Genomic DNA, 19,681 nt, shown 5'->3' on the forward strand with positions numbered 1-19,681 from the left:
TGAAGAACATAGGTAAATCAAATAACCAGAAGAAAACTTTGTTCAACCTGCAAAAACGAACATTCAAGAAAGAAGGAGAAACTTGAAGAACGCAGCTGAATCAAAGAATAAGTGAACAACATACATAACTGAGCAGTATTCTTAAAGTATTAGAATAGAAACAAAGGCACACAAATTCAAAAGTGATTACGAAGATTCATGAAGAACACAACATTTTCAGCTCTCAAATGAGTAATTATGCAAGGAAAAACCCAAAGTAAGTGGAAGCAATAGGTAAAACTGACAGATCACTGCACAGTTATTCAAGCATCAAGAAATAACTTTCAAGGAAACAGAAGAAATTGGAAGAACGCAGGTGATTCAAATATCGAGATGAAAACATTGTTGAACATGCAGCAAAGAACATTCAAGAAAGAATGAGAAACTTGAAGCATGCAGGAGAATCAAATAGTGAGATGAAAATATACAAAACTAAGCATTATTCACAAAGTTTTAGAACATAAACAAAGGCACAGAAACAGAAAAATGAATAAGAAGATTCATAAGGAACAAAACATTTTCAGCTCTGAAATGGGTGTTTGTGCATGTGAAAAGCCAAAGTAAATAGGAAGCAAAAGCAAAAACTCACAGATCACTGCACAGTTGGTCAAGCTTCAGAAAGAACTTTTAAGGAAGCAGAAGAAACTTGAAGAACGAAGGTGAATCAAATAACCAGATGAAAACATTGTTCAACCTGCAGCAAAGAACATTCAAGAAAGGATAAAATTGAAGAAAAGAGGTGAATCAAATAACAAGATGCAAACGTTGTTCAACCTGCAAAAACCAACATTCAAGAAAGAAGGAGAAACTTGAAGAACGCAGCTGAATCAAAGAATGAGATAACAACATACAAAACTGAGCAGTATTCGTAAAGTATTAGAATAGAAACAAAGGCACACAAATTCAAAAGTGATTAAGAAGATTCATGAAGAAGACAACATTTTCAGCTCTGAAATGAGTCATTATGCATTTAAAAACACAAAGTAAATAGAAGCAATACCAAAAAATCACTGATGAATGCACAGTTGTTCAATCTTAAGAAAGAACATTTAAGGAAGCAGAAGAAACTGGAAGAACGCAGGTGAATCAAATAACGGGATGAAAACATTGTTCAACCTGCAGCAAAGAACATTCAAGAAAGGAGAAACTTGAATAACGCAGGTGAATCTAATAATGAGATAACAACATACAAAACTACGCAATTTTCTTACAGTATTAGAATAGAAACAAAGGCACACAAATTCAAAAATGATTAAGACGTTTCATGAAGAAGACGACATTTTCAGCTCTAAAATGAGTCATTATGCATGTAAAAAGCCAAAGTAAATAGGAAGCAATAAAAAAAATCACAGATCATTGCACAGTTGATCAATCCTCAGAATGAACTTTTAAGGAAGCAGAAGAAACAGGAAGAACACAGGTGACAACCTGCAGCAAAGAACAATCAAGTAAGGAGAAACTTGAAGAACATAGGTAAATCAAATAACCAGATGAAAGCATTATTCAACCTGCAACAAAGAACATTCAAGAAAGAAGGAGAAATTTGAAGAACGCAGGTGAATCAAATAATGAGATAACAACATACAAACTGAGCAGTATTCTTAAAGTATTAGAATAGAAACAAAGGCACACAAATTCAAAAGTGATTACAAAGATCCATGAAGAACACAATATTTTCAGCTCTCAAATGAGTAATTATGTATGGAAAAACCCTAAGTAAAGAGGAAGCAATAGGTAAAACTCACAGATCACTGCACAGTTATTCAAGCATCAAGAAAGAACTTTCAAGGAAACAGAAGAAACTGGAAGAACGCAGGTGAATCAAATAACGAGACAAAAAAATTGTACAACCTGCAGCAAAGAACATTCAAGAAAGAATCAGAGACCTGAAGCATGCAGGAGAATCAAATAGTGAGATGAAAACATACAAAACTAAGCCTTATTTACAAAGTTTTCGAACATAAACAAAGGCACAGAGACAGAAAAATGAATAAGATGATTCATAAAGAACAAAACATTTTCAGCTCTGAAATGGGTAATTGTGCATGTAAAAAGCCAAAATTAATAGGAAGCTAAAGCAAAAACTACAGATCACTGGACAGTTGGTCAAGCTTCAGAAAGAACTTTTAAGGAAGCAGAAGAAACTTGAAGAATGAAGGTGAATCCTATAACCAGATGAAAACATAATTCATCTGCATCAAAGAACATTCAAGAAAGAAGGAGAACCTTGAAGAACGCAGGTGAATCAAATGAGATAACAACATACAAAACTACGCAGTATTCTTAAAGTATTAGAATAGAAACAAAGGCACACAAATTCAAAAATGATTAAGAAGATTGATGAAGAAGACAACATTTTCAGCTCGAATGGGTCATTATGCATATAAAAAGCCAAAGTAAATAGGAAGCAATAGAAAAAAATCACAGATCACTGCACAGTTGGTCAATCTTCAGAAAGAACATTTAAGGAAGCAGAAGAAACTGGAAGAACGCAGGTGAATCAAATAATGAGATGAAAACATTGTTCAACCTGCAGCAAAGAACATTTAAGAAAGGAGAAACTGTGGCTCCCTGTGTGTGACACCAGGCGGGGAAAATCCGCAAAAGTACACCAGCCCAGTGGGGCCCAACTGTGAAAAACTGTGAGTGTGACCTGTCTATGTCTGTCTACTGTCCTCTTGCGTAAAACTCTTGCGAGTGGGGCAAAAAGAGGCTCCAGAAACCTCCCTCGCCCAGACGCCATTTTCAGGGAGGGACTACAGAGCATGAAAACCGGCAAGACTTTGCTAAACCCGGCTCCCTGTGTGTGACACCAAGCGGGGAAAATCCGCGAAAGTACACCGGCCCAGTGGGGCCCAACTGTGAAAAACTGAGAGTGTGACCTATCTATGTCTGTCTACTGTCCTCTTGCGTGAAACTCTTGCGAGTGGGGCAAAAGGAGGCTCCAGAAACCTCCCTCGCCCAGATGCCATTTTCAGGGAGAGACTACAGAGCATGAAAACTGGCTAAGCTTTGCAAAAGCCGACTCCGTGTGTGACACCAGGCGGGGAAAATCCGAGAAAGTACACCGGCCCAGTGGGGCCCAACTGTGAAAAAATGTGAGTGTGACCTGTCTATGTCTGTCTACTGTCCTCTTGCGTGAAACTCTTGCGAGTGGGGCAAAAAGAGGATCCAGCAGAGCACGGCCACGTAGCGAAGTGGAGCGGCCTTGCACTCTTTCTAAGGAAAGAACTCCATTGCAACAAGAAGGAAAAATCACACTAAGAACGACGCTATATCACAGAAGCAAACATTTCTCTCCGGACTGTCTCCTCTGTTGCAAGCTCGGGCCTAAGATTTGACCCAGAGTGAGGCTTCATCCACGGAGGACTCCCCTACCTTAGAGGCAAGTCAGCCCATCTAGAAAGGGAGGAGCCAGAGGAGTGTGCTACCTGCATCATATAGACAATGAATACCACCACAGCACGTAGAAAAACCCACAATGCAAGTGTGACAATGGGGAAACAACGCAGGCCAGCATCAGACATAGAGAATGAAGATGACAATTCTGAGGACCAGATAATGACCAACCAACTAATAAAACTCTCAGATAAGGACTTTAGACTAGCAATATGGAAGATGCTCAACGGACTCCAAGAAACCATGGATCGAGTTGAACAGAACACTAATAAGAACCAAGAAAATATGAAGACAGAAATCACAAAACTCCAAACTGAAATAACATGTCAACTAACAGGACTGAAAAAGTCAGTAAACGAAGTGAATGACAAAATGGATAAGCTCTGGGACAGGGTATCAGAAGCTGAGAATAGACTTGGTGCTGTGGAAGATGAGATACATAACAATTCCATACAGCAGGAGAGATTGGACAAAAAACTTAAAGCAAATGAACAGACAATGAAAAAATTAGTCAAAGAATGGGAACAGATGAAAATAGAAGTCTATGATAAGCTCAACAGAAACAACTTAAGAATCATTGGAGTACCAGAGACCCAGGAAGAAAATTTCCAGGAAGAATCAACGGTCAAGAACATCATTAAAGAGAAACTTCCAGAGCTAAAGATTATATGTGATCAAATCCTGCATGCCCGAAGAATACCAACCAAAAGAGACCCCAGAAAAACCACCCCAAGAAACATCCTAGTCACAATGACAAATCCCACAGATACAGAATTCTGAAAACAGCAAGATCAAAAGGGGAAATCACATTCAAGCAAGCTTCCCTGAGATTTACAGCAGACCTGTCACCAGAAACACTCAATGCCAGAAAGCAGTGGTGGGATATTGTGACAAGACTGAATGAAATGAATGCTTCACCCAGAATACTATACCCAGCAAAACTCACTTTCCAGTTTGACGGAAGAATACATGGTTTCACAGACAAAAAACAGTTCAGAAACTTCACAGACACAAAACCAGTCTTAAGAGAAAAACTGAAAGACCTAATCTAAGACAAGACTACCCAAAAGACACACCAAATTTTGAAATAAAGATGGCGTTAAATCCCAGGACAATTCTTTCTCTCAACGTCAATGGACTAAATGCACCAGTTAAGAGACACAGAGTGGCTAAATGGATCAAAAAACTCAATCCAACCTTCTGCTGCCTACAAGAAACGCACCTGAATAGTCTGAACACACATAGACTCAAAGTAAAAGGCTGGAGAAAAATTATCCAAGCAAACAACACCCATAAAAAAGCTGGAGTGGCCATACTAATATCAGATTTTGCAAACTTTATACTCAGGAAGGTTGTAAGGGACAAAGACGGACATTTTATATTAATCAAGGGGTACGTAGAGCAGGAAGAATTCACTCTCCTAAACATATATGCACCGAATGAGGGGCCAGCAAAATATTTAATACAACTGTTGACAAATCTGAAAAATAATATCAACAACACAATAATTGTGGGGGACCTTAACACAGCTTTGTCAACACTGGATAGGTCAACCAGACTGAAACCCAAAAAGAATATACTAGGCCTGAGGAGAAAAATGGAAGAAAGAGGCCTAGTGGATATATATAGGACACTCCATCCCCAGAAACCTGGATACACATTCTTCTCCAATGTACATGGGACATTCTCCAGGATAGACTACATGCTGGCACATAAAACATACCTCCATAAGATCAAGAGGATAGAAATTTTCAGACTACCTTCGCTGATCACAATGCTCTGAAATTATTTTTGAACTCCAAAGGGACTCAGAAGAAAAACTTTAACACCTGGAAGTTAAACAGCCTCATGATCAATAACCAGTGGGTCCGAGATGAAATCAAGGAGGAAATAAAAAGGTTCCTGGAAACAAATGACAATAAAGACACAAACTATCAGAACTTATGGGACACAGCAAAAGCAGTACTGAGAGGAAAATTTATAGCTTTGCAAGCACACATCAGGAAGGAAGAAGGAGCTTACCTGAGTAGCTTAATGACACAGTTAATAGAACTAGAAAATGCTCAACAAAAGGACCCAAGAATAGGAAGACAGATGGAAATAACAAAGCTGAGAGCAGAAATCAACAAAGGAGAAACTCAAAAAAACAATCCGAAAGATCAACGAAAGCAGAAGTTGGTTCTTTGAAAAAATAAACAAGATTTATAGACCACTGGCAAACCTAACAAAGAAAGACAGAGAGAGAAACTTGATAACTCATATCAGGAATGAAAAAGGAGAGATCACTACTGATATGACAGAGATTAAAAGGGTAATCAGAAACTACTTTGAAAAACTCTACGCCACTAAAAATGAGAACCTGGAAGAAATGGATAAATTCGTGGACTCTTATAATCTTCCACGGTTGAAGGAAGAGGATGTAGCATATCTAAACACCCCCATCACCATTGATGAAATTAAAACAGTAATCAAATATCTGCCGAAAAACAAAAGCCCAGGTCCAGATGGATTCACTAATGAATTCTATCAAACTTTCCAAGAGGAACTAATGCCAATCTTGGCAAGACTCTTTCATGAAATTGAACAAACAGAAACAATTCCAAATAGCTTTTATGAAGCCAACATCACCATGATACCTAAACCAGACAGAGACACTACCAAAAAAGAAAATTACAGACCAATATCACTGATGAATGCAGATGCAAAGATCCTCAACAAAATCCTGGCAAATAGGACTCAATGCCTCGTTAAAAAGATCATCCACTATGATCAAGTAGGTTTCATCCCAGGAATGCAAGGCTGGTTTAACATCTGTAAATCTATCAACATAATACACAACATCAATAACAAGAAAAATAAAAACCACATGATCATATCAATAGATGCAGAGAAAGCATTTGATAAAGTCCAACACCCATTCTTGATCAAAACTCTCAGCAAGATGGGAATGGAGGGAACCTTTCTCAATATAGTGAAGGCCATCTACCACAAGCCAGTGGCAAATATTATCCTCAATGGAAAAAACTAAAAGCATTCCCTCTAAATTCTGGCACAAGACAAGACTGTCCTCTCTCACCACTCCTATTCAATATATCACTGGAAGTACTTGCTATAGCGATTAGGCAAGAAAAGGATATCAAGGGAATCCAGATAGGAAAGGAAGAAGTCAAGCTCTCACTGTTTGCAGATGACATGATACTCTAATTAGAAAACCCTAAACACTCTATCAAAAAGCTTCTAGAAACAATAGACTCATATAGCAAGGTGGCAGGCTACAAAATTAACACACAAAAATCAATGGCCTTTCTAACACCAATAGTAATAAGGATGAAATGGACATTAAGAAAACAACCCCATTCAAAATAGTGCCACACAAACTCAAATATCTTGGAAACAAATTGACTAAATATGTGAAGGACCTATACAAAGAAAACTATAAAACTCTGCTCCAAGAAATAAGAGAGGACACACGGAAATGGAAACGCATACCCTGCTCATGGACTGGCAGGATTAACATCATCAAAATGGCAATACTCCCCAAGGCATTATAAAGATTTAATGCCATCCCTCTAAAGATACCCATGACATTCTTCAAAGAAGTGGATCAGACACTTTTGAAATTCATTTGGAACAATAAACACCCTCGAATAGCTAAAGCAATCATTGGGAAAAAGAATATGGGAGGAATTACTTTCCCCAACTTTAAACTGTACTACAAAGCAACAGTTATCAAAACAGCATGGCATTGGAATAAGGATAGGTCCTCAGATCAGTGGAATAGGCTTGAATACTCAGAAAATGTTCCCCAGACATACAACCACCTAATTTTTGATAAAGGAGCAGGAAATCCTAAATGGAGCAGGGAAAGCCTCTTCAACAAGTGGTGTTGGCACAATTGGATAGCCACTTGCAAAAAAAATTGAACTTAGACCCCCAGCTAACATCATGTACGAAGGTAAAATCCAAATGGATTAAAGACCTCGATATCAGCCCCAAAACCGTAAGATATATAGAACAGCACATACGCAAAACACTCCAGGACTTTACAGGCATCTTCAAGGAGGAAACTGCACTCTCCAAGCAAGTGAAAGCAGAGATTAACAGATGGGAATATATTAAGCTGAGAAGCTTCTGCACCTCAAAGGAAATAGTGCCCAGGATACAAGAGCCACCCACTGAGTGGGAGAAACTATTCACCCAATACCCATCAGATAAGGGGCTAATCTCCAAAATATACAAGGCACTGACAGAACTTTACAAGAATAAAACATCTAACCCCATCAAAAAATGGGGAGAAGAAATGAACAGACACTTTGACAAAGAAGAAATACACATGGCCAAAAGACACATGAAAAAATGGTCCACATCACTAATCATCAGGGAGATGCAAATCAAAACAACGATGAGATACCACCTCACATCCCAGAGAATGGCACACATCACAAAGAATGAGAATAAACAGTGTTGGCGGGGATATGGAGAGAAAGGAACTCTTATCCACTGCTGGTGGGAATGCCGTCTAGTTCAACCTTTATGGAAAGCAATATGGAGATTCCCCCAAAAACTGGAAATCGAGCTCCCATACGATCCAGCCATACCACTGCTAGGAATATACCCTAGGAACACAAAAATACAATACAAAAACCCCTTCCTTACACCTATATTCATTGCAGCACTATTTACCATAGCAAGACTCTGGAAACAACCAAGATGCCCTTCAACAGACGAATGGCTAAAGAAACTGTGGTACATATACACAATGGAATATTATGCAGCTGTCAGGAGAGATGAAGTCATGAAATTTTCCTATACATGGATGTACACGGAATCTATTATGCTGAGTGAAATAAGTCAGAGAGAGAGAAAAACGCAGAATGGTCTCACTCATTTATGGGTTTTAAGAAAAATGAAAGACACCCTTGTAATAATAATTTTCAGACACAAAAGAGAAAAGAGCTGGAAGTTCCATCTCACCTCAGGAAGCTCACCACAAAGAGTGATGAGTTTAGTTAGGGAAATAACTACATTTTGAACTGTCCTAATAATGAGAATGTATGAGGAAAATGGAGAGCCTGTCTAGAGTACAGGCGGGGGTCGGGTGGGGCGAAGGGAGACTTGGGACATTGGTGATGGGAATGTTGCACTGGCGATGGGTGGTGTTCTTTACATGACTGAAACCCAAACACAATTATGTATGTAATTAAGGTGTTTAAATAAATTAAAAAAAATAATGGGAACAATCTCTGTTGGCGGGGATGTGGTATGAAAGGAACTCTCCTCCACTGCTGGTGGGAATGCCCCCTAGTCCAACACCTATGGAGAACAGTATGGAGAGTGCTCAAAGAACTCAGAATTGAGCTGCCATTTGACCCAGCAATTGCTCTCCTGGGTATATACCCCCAAGTGGGAAGGACATTCATTCCAAAATATGTGTGCACCCCACTATTCATCGCAGCACTCAGTATAATAGCCAAGTCTTGGAACCAACATCGATGTCCAACAACAGATGAATGGGTCATTAAGATGTGGTATCTATACTCAATGGAATATTACATGGCAGTCAGAAATGATACAATCACAGACTTTGCAGCAACATGTATGGACCTAGATCATATTATATTAAACGAAGTAAGTCAGAAGACAAAAGATAGTCTGGAGTACAGATGGGGGTGGGGTGGGATGGAGGGAGATTGGGACATTGGTGGCAGGAATGTTGCACTGATGAAGAGGGGTGTTCTTTATATGACTGAAACCTTATCACAATCATTTATGTAATCAAGATATTCAAAAAAAGAGAAAAAAATTTAAGAAAAAAAAAAAGAAGACGAAAGAAGACAAAAGATAAACACAAAATGGTAGCGCTATTCTGAAGCACCCAGAACATATATCTTATACACAACTAATACTTAACAATCAAATAACAGGGGTTAACAAGGTAGAAACTTCAAACACTGTAACAGTCAACATATACTCGGGAGCAGTGCCCAAAATACTTGAAAAAGGCACAACACAAACTCTTGACTACATATTATACCACAAAGAAAACAGCAACATCAAAAACAACAGCATAGAGAGAACAGGTATGTAATCAGCCTTCCACAACAAAGGCCCACAATAATCTCTTAGATATCGTATACAGGAACACAGGTAAAGAACACCATGGGAAATCACTGTCTCCAATGAAAACATCCCATAACACTACGTTTTAATGCCTTTATCTTACTATATTTAAAATAACCTCTCAGCTTTTATGTCCACAGGTGTCCTTGGATACAAATGGCGGACAAACTAAGACGGCAGCGCGGGATACCACACGCGATACCATACCTAGCTTGCACTACGAGATGGCTCCGAGAAAACTCTTTAACATACACTTTATCTCTAGGTTATTCCTTCTTTTAGGAATTGAAGCACGTGACCAGTCAGACCACCGAAGCAGTAACTGCGACGTACAGACTTAAACTACAGGCTCTATTCTTTGAACACATTCAAGTAAACTAGCATTCTCTTCCTATTCTCTCCTCTCTTCTCACTACTTTCTTTTTTATTTTTTTCTCTTTTTTTTCTTTTCTATTCTTCTCTTTACTTTTTTCCCTTTCTCTTCTCCCTTTCTTTCTAATGTATTTTCTCTTTTCTCCCTTCCTACCCCTTCCATATACCTTCCCCTTTCCCCGCCTTGGAAATCCAACTATCCTTTCACCCCTAAATCCCATCCAGATCTCCCGCCATATTAAAACTATCCACCCTCAGTCCTTAATCTATTAGGCATCAAGATTGACCTCCTACCCCAACGAACCAGTACCCAGCACCCAGGCGAGGGGACACCCAGTCAAACCCACACCTCGTCTCCTGCAAGAAAAGGCAGCCAACTCCCCTGCGGATTCATGCTTCGTGGCCCTCCCTACCAACTCCCCCTAACATGGACTGTTACTTGAAACCGGACTTAGGTCCAAAAGTATCCTCAATGCAAGCACTCTTCCAGGACCTCCCTGCCACAAATCTTTTGCCAATCTGAAGAAGATCAGGGGATGGGGTGGAAAGATGCCTGTGAACCCACACACCACAAGAAAAACCCAAAAAACAATGAGAAAACCTGTACTTCCAACATAAGCATAAGACCTGTATCACACCACCTCTTTACCTGCTTTTCCCCAAATGTAAGATAGTCTTTTCCATCACTTTGGTCCTTTAAATACTTTGCTAACTCATGTTTTTTTTTTTTAAATGTCTGTCCTACATATACATATGTAAGCCCATATATTTTTATTCCCTATTTTTTCTATTTTTTATTTTTTTTATCTTTTTTGGGTATGTATACTGTTTCTGTTTTCCCCTTTGACCACCCCCAAATGCACTGACAATATAATGTAGCACCATTTCCCCCTGCAAAGGCACACTAAAAAAGGGGAAATCTTACATATAAAAAAGAGCTCTTATCTACTAGAGATAGGAACTCATAGTTGTTTACAATACAGGGATATCTCCTACCTTGAAAATATGTCAGGTGGAATCAACTTAGACCTCAGGTGATTAGATACCATCCGTCCAGCCTTGAACCCTGGATCCCAGACATAAAAACAGCACAGTTCTTCACAACTGCTACAGGAAACAAATCCCATCTGGGACAGCCTTAATACTGCGAGGTCACCAACAAGTGCCAGCTCTAATATGACATCCTGACAATGAGGAAAATGGGAACAACTTGACCTAAGTGCAGGTTATCCTACCTTACCAGCTAAGGACAAGACAAAATCAGAAGACTTGTCACCCTTTGGTAGGTCCAAAAGCCAAGATTGCGAGTTACAGATGACTGGCTGCTAGAACCATTACCAGATTGTATACAGCCTGGGACCAATAAAAAAGCCCTAGCCTAGGGTTTGAACTATGACCTGCACAATAAACATGATCCCCAGTTCCAAAGGTCTGGCAGAGACCATTGTAATGGAATGGGGCTTCTGGAAGCACAAAGAAAGACACTATCCTAGATGCCATCCTAGGTTCAGTGCAAAGACCAAGATCACCAACCACAGAAGATGGATTAAAATGACACTGAGTGAACAGAACTTCTAGAACCACAAGACTGACCTCATCATAAGTCCCAGCCCTGAATCTGTGCAGATATTGAGATCCCTAGACACAGAGGCCTGATCGTATCACCCAGGACAGAGCAGAAGTCTTCCAAACACCACAAAAGCACCACCCGGAGAGTAAATGATCCTGAACAGAGTCTATAGTTGATCCCATGATAATGCACTCCAAGAGCGGAGAAGCCCCATATCTCTTAGGCCAAGTGAATTCCTTTTCGAATGACCCCAATATTTACTGTGCCAGGGCAGGAGGGAAAAAACAAAAAGCACAAAACATTGTTTATTTTTTATATATTATTTTATCTTCATTTATTATTTTTATTTACCTATCTATTTTTAGTCAATTTCTCTGTTTGGGTGTGATTATTGAAGTTGTCCCCAGATATACTTATTCTTTCTCTTCCTTTCTGTTCTTTCTTTGTATGCTATGCCATGTTTCTTATATCAAGACCATGGCTTTTTTTTTTTTTTTGGTGCTTATCGTTATTGTTGGAGTCCTCACTGGATATTTGACACTTCTTTTTGTACTGGTGGAGTGTTTCACATTTTTTCTCTCCTTCTCTCAAACCAATGATGAGAGCCTCTAGAAGAATTCTACTTACGTTAGGCGTATTAGATTTTTATCCCAGTTTATTACTTTTCTCTCCTTCAAACAAAACCACGCAAATTGAACTAGCTAGTCCTGCCCCCCAGTTAGAGGGGGAAATAAGGGCGGCACCAGGACCAAACAGGTGCAAGACTACTAAGTAGTAGGCTAGATACAGAGGGTACCACATATTCTAGCAACACTGGGGGTGAGGGAAGAGGATATGGGAGGTAGGACAAAAACGGAGGTATAGGGAGGACAATTTGGTGATGGAAATCCCCCATGATTTTATGTAAATATGTACCTAAAATATTGTCAACAATATGTAAGTCACTATGATCAAAATAAAAATTATATTAAAAGAGATAAAAATACAATGTGTGTGTTTGTGTGTATGTGTGTGTGTGTGTGTGTGAGTTAATGTTGTTTTCATAGGCACAACAAAATATGGGGGAAATAGAAAAGAAAAACCTTTGGCCTAAAAACAGGGAGAACTTACCCATGAAGTATTCTGGCATAAGACCAATTCCAGGCTTCAGGCATACTAGGTTGTTCAACCCCAAAGTCATTCTCTGTGGTTCCACAGTAAAAGCTCTTCACAATATCACGTTTCTGTCAGGTTTCTGTAGTTAGACATCCTGGTTTCTGTAAGGATCCTATGTCAAAGTCAGGGTGATGCAGAGCATTTTCTGGTTGAAACCTGTCTTTTGTACTAAAAGCCAGTTAGAAAATCACCAGTGTTGTTTACACATTTTTTTTTTTTTGGTTTTGGGCCACACCCGTTGACTCTCAAGGGTTACTCCTGGCTATGAGCTCAGAAATCACTTCTGGCTTGGGGGACCATATGGGACTTTGGAGGATCCAACTGCGGTCCGTCCTAGGTTATAGCACGAGCAAGGCAAACACCCTACTGCTTCTTGTGCCACCGCTCCAGCCCTGTGTTTACACATTTTTTAAATAAAATGTCTAAATAATATTTGATATTAACAAATATCAATGACTCTTTGGTTTTAAAAGTAATGAAACACAAACTATAAATGTTTCTAACATGTTTGTATTACTTTCCAATATATCATTATACATATAATATATATATATTTATATATATATATATATATATTGGGGGGGGGTTGAGTCACACCCAGCAGCACTCAGGGGTTACTCCTGGCTCTATGCTCAGAAATCGCTCCTAGCAGGCTCGGGAGAGTATATAGAATGCTGGGATTCGAACCATCGTCCTTCTGCATGCCAGGCTAACACCCTACCTCCATGCTATCTCTCCGGCCCCTGTACAGGTATTTTAATAGGTTATTTTGGCAAAGATAAATAAATAAAACCCTGTTGAACTCTGGTAAGTACAACCTGAGAGAAATAATAATGTTCTGGAATTAATTTTTCTTAATTTTTTAAATTAACTTATTGTGAAATGAACAATTATTGTTTTGATGGTTGAATTTCAGTCTTACAATGTTCCTACATCTTACAATGTTCCAACATTCATGCCTTCACCAGTGTACAATTGCCACAGATGTTTCTAGTTTACCTCCCATCTACCCTCCTCCAGCCTGTTTATGGTAAACATTATATTCTCTCTCTCTCTCTCTCTCTCTCTCTCTCTCTCTTTCTCTCTCTTCTTTTTGTTCCCTTTTAATTTTTTTTAGTACTGTGGTTTATAATACTGTTAGAATTGGTCTTTCATAACTATTAGCAAGTGGTGCTCAGGGAGCCTGGAGGCAGTTCCAGGCAGGTTCAGCAATTCAATGTTAGGTTCAAATTTGCAAAGGCAGGGAATTACCCGGGTTATTTCCAATGCTGCTGGGTTCCTCCAGGCTATGCTCAGGGGTACTTACTCAGTACTCTGGAGGCCAGGAGGCACAATTGATTAAGTCCTACCCCCTAATTACTTTAGTCACTTCTAATACCCAGACCCTCTGAGATGTCTTAAGTGTTGCAGTACAAGTTTATCTCACTAGAGAGAGCTATGAGGCATAATAATTAGAAATGCCTTCAAAAAGGAAAATTAGCTGTTTTAAAAAACAGAAGTGAAGAGCCCAGAGAGATAGCACAGTGGTGTTTGCCTTGCAAGCAGCCGATCCAGGAACTAAGGTGGTTGGTTCGAATCCTGGTGTCCCATATGGTCCCCCATGCCTGTCAGGAGCTATTTCTGAGCAGACAGCCAGGAGTAACCCCTGAGCGCCGCCAGGTGTGACCCCAAAAAAACCAAAAAAAAAAGAAAAGAAAAGAAAAGAGAAGCGAAGCTGTTGCTTGTACGATGTCATCTTAAAGGATATATTTCTTCCATGTAAAGCATTGCCAGCAATGGGAGAAACCTTTTCTGAGGATTACCAGTGATTTTACTAGTTCATAAATAATCCATTGAACTGAGTAGATTTTCACTTATTTACCTACTTATTTGTGCATGTTTTCATTCATTGGCCAAAGATTTATCAAGCATCTAAAGTGCCCAACACTTCTAGGTGCTGAAGTGGTGACTGTTCAATCCTAATCCTCAAGTTGCTGACACTCTTGGTCAAGTAAAGGGAATTATACAAACTATCAATTATAATAATTTGATAACAAAACTATTAAATGGGGCGGCTCCAGCTGGGTTTCTCTTGCTCCGGGAAGGGCCGCGCGAACCGCAGCCAGTCCGGCTGGGTTTCACTTGCCCCAGGGAAGGTAGGAAGCCCCGCCCACACACGCCGACTGCGCGAACACCCGCCACGCCCCATCCCCCCGTCGGGTTAGGCCACAGAAAGAGCACAGGAGGAGCCAAACTGCAGCAAACCCACCCAACAGTACCCCTAGATCCACCCTCAGGGAGGGGACACATTCCCACACCACAGGGGATCAAAACAGGCTGAAATTGGAAGGAACAGTACTCCAAAGCACACTAATAAACACAAAGAAATATGGGTAAATCAAAGAGAACCCTAAGTTCTGAAGATACAGAGACAAACCCTAACAAGTTTCCAAGTCCGCCAAAATGCACAGATTCGTGGGAAGGTGACCTAAAAGCAGCAATGAGGAAGGAAATGCAAGAATCAATAAAAGTAATGAGAGAAACCTTAGCTACCGAGTATAAGATATCTATCGAGGAACGAATTAGCCAAATTAAAGAAGAAATGTTAAAGAGTATGAGAGAGTCCATACAAAAAGAAGTGAAGGAATTAACAGACAAAATAACAAGCCTTACTAGCAGGAACACAGAGTTGGAGAAACACATTGAAGAACTCGAAGGAAAACTGCAAACAAAAAATGACCAAGAAACCAACAAAGAAATAAAAGGAAAAGCACTGGAAGGAAAAGTCCAGTACCTAATGAACAAGGACAAAAGAAACAATATAAGAATCGTGGGTATACCAGAAGGGGAGGAAATAGGGAAAGGGGAAGAACAAGTAGTCAGAGAGATAATAGCAGAGAACTTTCCCACCCTCTGGAATGAAACTTCAGGGCGAATCCAGGAAATCAAGAGGGTCCCTAATAAAATAGACCCCAATAAACCAACACCAAGACATATAGTAATCCAAATGGCTAAAAACAAAGAGAAAGAGGAACTTCTTAAGGCAATAAGAGAGAAAAAAAACCTCAAGTACAAAGGTAGGGACATAAGAATCAAACCAGATCTGCCAGTCGAAATAATTCAAGCTAGAAGACAGTGGAATGACATATTTAAATGACTGAATGAAAGAAACTTCCAACCTAGAGTCCAATATCCAGCAAAACTATCATTCATATGGGAGGACAGACTAAAAACATTTTCAAACAAGACCGAACTAGAGCTATTTGTGCAAACAAAACCGATTCTAAACAAACTACTCAGAGATGAATTACACAATCCAAAGCCCCAATTGTAACAAAAGCCACCCTACACAACACAACTGCACAAGAGTCCTCTCTCTCAATAATCTCCCTAAATGTTAATGGCCTAAACTCTCCAATTAAAAGACACATAGTAGAGAACTGGATTAGGAAAAATAAACCGGATTTCTGCTGTCTGCAAGAAACACACATACAGCTACAGGATAAGTATAGGCTTAGAATAAAAGGATGGAAAGTAATTATTCAGGCCAATGGAAAACAAAAAAGATCAGGGACAGCCATTCTTATATCAGACCAAATTGCATTCAACCTCAAGAAAGTGATCAGAGACAAAGAGGGTCACTACATACTGATCAGGGGAACATTGGATCAAGAAACACTAACCCTGGTCAATATCTATGCACCTAATCTAGAGTCAGCAAAATATGAGAGGCAACTGCTCGTAAACCTGGAGAAACACATGAAGGGAAATGTGATAATAGTAGGGGACCTCAATACTCCACTTTCATCACTGGACAGATCCACCAAACAGAAAAATAGCAAAGAAATAAGAGCTCTAAATGAAAAATTAGAAGATTTGGGGCTAATAGACTTATATAGAGCCCTCCATCCCCAAAAAGCAGAATACACATTCTTCTCAAGCCCACATGGAACGTTCTCCAGAACAGACCATGTCCTAGGATACAAAGCCAACCTATATAAGACCACAAAGGTAAGGATCATTAGAAGTACCCTTTCAGATCACTATGCAACAGAGGTCAAAATTGACATCAAGAAGAAGCAATGGAGAAAAACTAATACCTGGAGATTAAACAACATGCTGCTCAACAACAGCTGGATCAAAGAACAACTCAAGGAAGAAACAAAAAGATTCCTTGAGACAAATGATAATGAAGAGACAACATGTCAAAATTTGTGGGACACAGCAAAAGCAGTAATTAGGGGGAAACTCATAGCAATACAGGCCTATATCAAGAAACAGAAAAATAACAAAACCAACAGTTTAAAAGATCACCTCAAAGAATTGGAACAACAGCAACAGAGAAATCCAACCACAACCAGAAGGCAAGAAATAATAAAAACCAGAGCAGAAATAAACAACATCGAAACCAAGAAAACAATACAAAAAATCAATGAGACCAGGAGTTGGTTTTTCGAAAAAATAAACAAGATAGACAAACCACTGGCAAAACTCACCAAAAAAAAAGAGGGAAAACACCCAAATCAATAGGATCACAAATGAAAGGGGAGATATTACAACAGAACCCCAAGAAATACAACATACCATAAGATCATATTATGAACAACTATACTCAGCTAGGATAAAGAACCCAGGAGAAATTGACAGATTCTTGGAGAAAAACCCTCTTCCGAGACTGGACAAGAAAGACCTAGAAAGCCTAAACAGACCAATCACCTCAGAGGAAATTGAAGATGTAATTAAAAAACTCCCTAAGAAAAAAAGCCCAGGACCAGATGGATTTACAGGTGAATTCTACCAAGCATTCCGAGAAGACTTACTACCACTTTTCCATAGGCTCTTCCAAACCATAGAAAAAACAGGAATCCTCCCTCTTTCTACGAGGCAAATATCACACTCATTCCCAAAGATGGCAAAGACACCACCAAGAAAGAAAACTACAGACCAATCTCACTAATGAACATAGATGCAAAGATACTCAACAAAATCTTAGCAAACCGAATCCAGCACTTCATCAAAAAGATCATACATCATGACCAAGTAGGTTTTATACCAGGAATGCAAGGTTGGTTCAACATACGCAAATCAATCAACATTATACATCACATCAACAACAAGAAAAACAAAAACCACATGATCATATCAACCGATGCAGAGAAGGCGTTTGACAAAATCCAACACCCTTTCATGTTAAAGACACTCAGCAAAATAGGGTTAGAAGGAACCTTCCTCAAGATAGTTACAGCTATCTATGAAAAGCCTACAGCCAACATTGTACTTAATGGCGAGAAACTAGAAGCATTCCCACTAAGGTCAGGAACTAGGCAAGGCTGTCCACTCTCTCCACTATTATTCAATATAACCTTAGAAGTCCTAGCAATAGCAATCCGACAAGAGAAGGGAATCAAAGGAATCCAAATTGGGAAAGAGGAACACAAACTATCTCTATTTGCAGATGATATGATGATATACATCGAAAATCCTTAAGAGTCCACAGTAAAACTCCTAGAAACAATTAACCACTCAGTGGCTGGAAACAAAGTCAATACACAAAAGACAGTAGCGTTTCTATATACAAACAACTAAGTTGAGGAGAGAGAGATTAAAAATACAATACCATTTAAAATAGTATCAAAAAATATCAGGTACCTAGGAATAAACCTTACAAGGGAAGTGAAAGACCTATACCAGGGAAACTTCAAAACACTTCAGAAGAAAATTGAGGACGATCTAAAGAAATGGAAGAACATCCCATGCTCATGGATAGGTAGAATTAACATAGTCAAAATGACTATCCTACCCAAACTACTATATAGATTTAATGCAATCCCTATCCAAATCCAGACACCATTCTTTAATGAAATAGAACAATCAATCACAAAATTTATCTGGAACCACAAAAGACCCAGGATAGCCAAACACATACTGAAAAACAAAAAGCTGGGAGGCATCTCCTTACCTAACTTGAAACTATACTATAGAGCCATAGTAATCAAAACAGCATGGTATTGCAACAGAGACAGGACCTCAGACCAGTGGGTCAGAACAGAATTCCCAGACATAAACCCCAAGATATACAGCCAACTAATATTTGATAAAAGAGGCAAGAACCTGAAATGGAACAAAGGAAGTCTATTCAACAAATGGTGTTGGTACAATTGGAAAACCACATGTACGAAAATGAAGATTGACCCATACCTCACCCCTTGTACAAAAGTCAACTCAAAATGGATCAAAGACCTTGAAATCAGACCCGAATATATAAAGTTTATCGAGAATAAAATAGGCAGAACACTCGAAGACCTATATATCAAAAAGGTCTTTGAGAATGGAGCACCAATGGCAAGAACGTTAGCAGCAAATATAAACAAATGGGACTACATCAAACTAAAAAGCTTCTGCATGGCGAAAGAAACCCTACTTAATGCAAGAAGACAGTTAACAGAATGGGAAAAAATCTTTTCACTCGACATATCATATAAAGGGCTGATATCTAGAACATACAAAGCACTCAGAAAGCTGAGCCCCCCCAAAACCAAATAAAGCCATAAAAAATGGGAAGATGAAATGAATAGACAGTTCTCTGAGGAAGACAGAAGGATGGCCAACAAACACATGAAAACATGCTCACCTTCACTCATCATCAGGGAGATCCAAATCAAGACAACAATGAGATACCACCTTACACCAGTGAGGATGGCTCTCATCAAAAATAATGGAAACAACCTTTGTTGGTGGGGATGCGGTATGAAAGGAACTCTCATCCACTGCTGGTGGGAATGCCCCCTAGTCCAACACCTATGGAGAACAGTATGGAGAGTGCTCAAAGAACTCAGAATTGAGCTGCCATTTGACCCAGCAATTGCCCTCCTAGGCATATACCCCCAAGTTGGAAGGATATTCATCCCAAAATACATATGCACCCCACTATTTATCGCAGCACTCAGTATAATAGCCAAATCTTGGAACCAACCTCAATGTCCAACAACAGATGAATGGATCATTAAGATGTGGTACATATACACAATGGAATATTACATGGCAGTC

Source organism: Suncus etruscus, chromosome 8, assembly GCF_024139225.1.
Source record: "Suncus etruscus isolate mSunEtr1 chromosome 8, mSunEtr1.pri.cur, whole genome shotgun sequence".
In the NCBI taxonomy this organism is placed as follows: Eukaryota; Metazoa; Chordata; class Mammalia; order Eulipotyphla; family Soricidae; genus Suncus; species Suncus etruscus.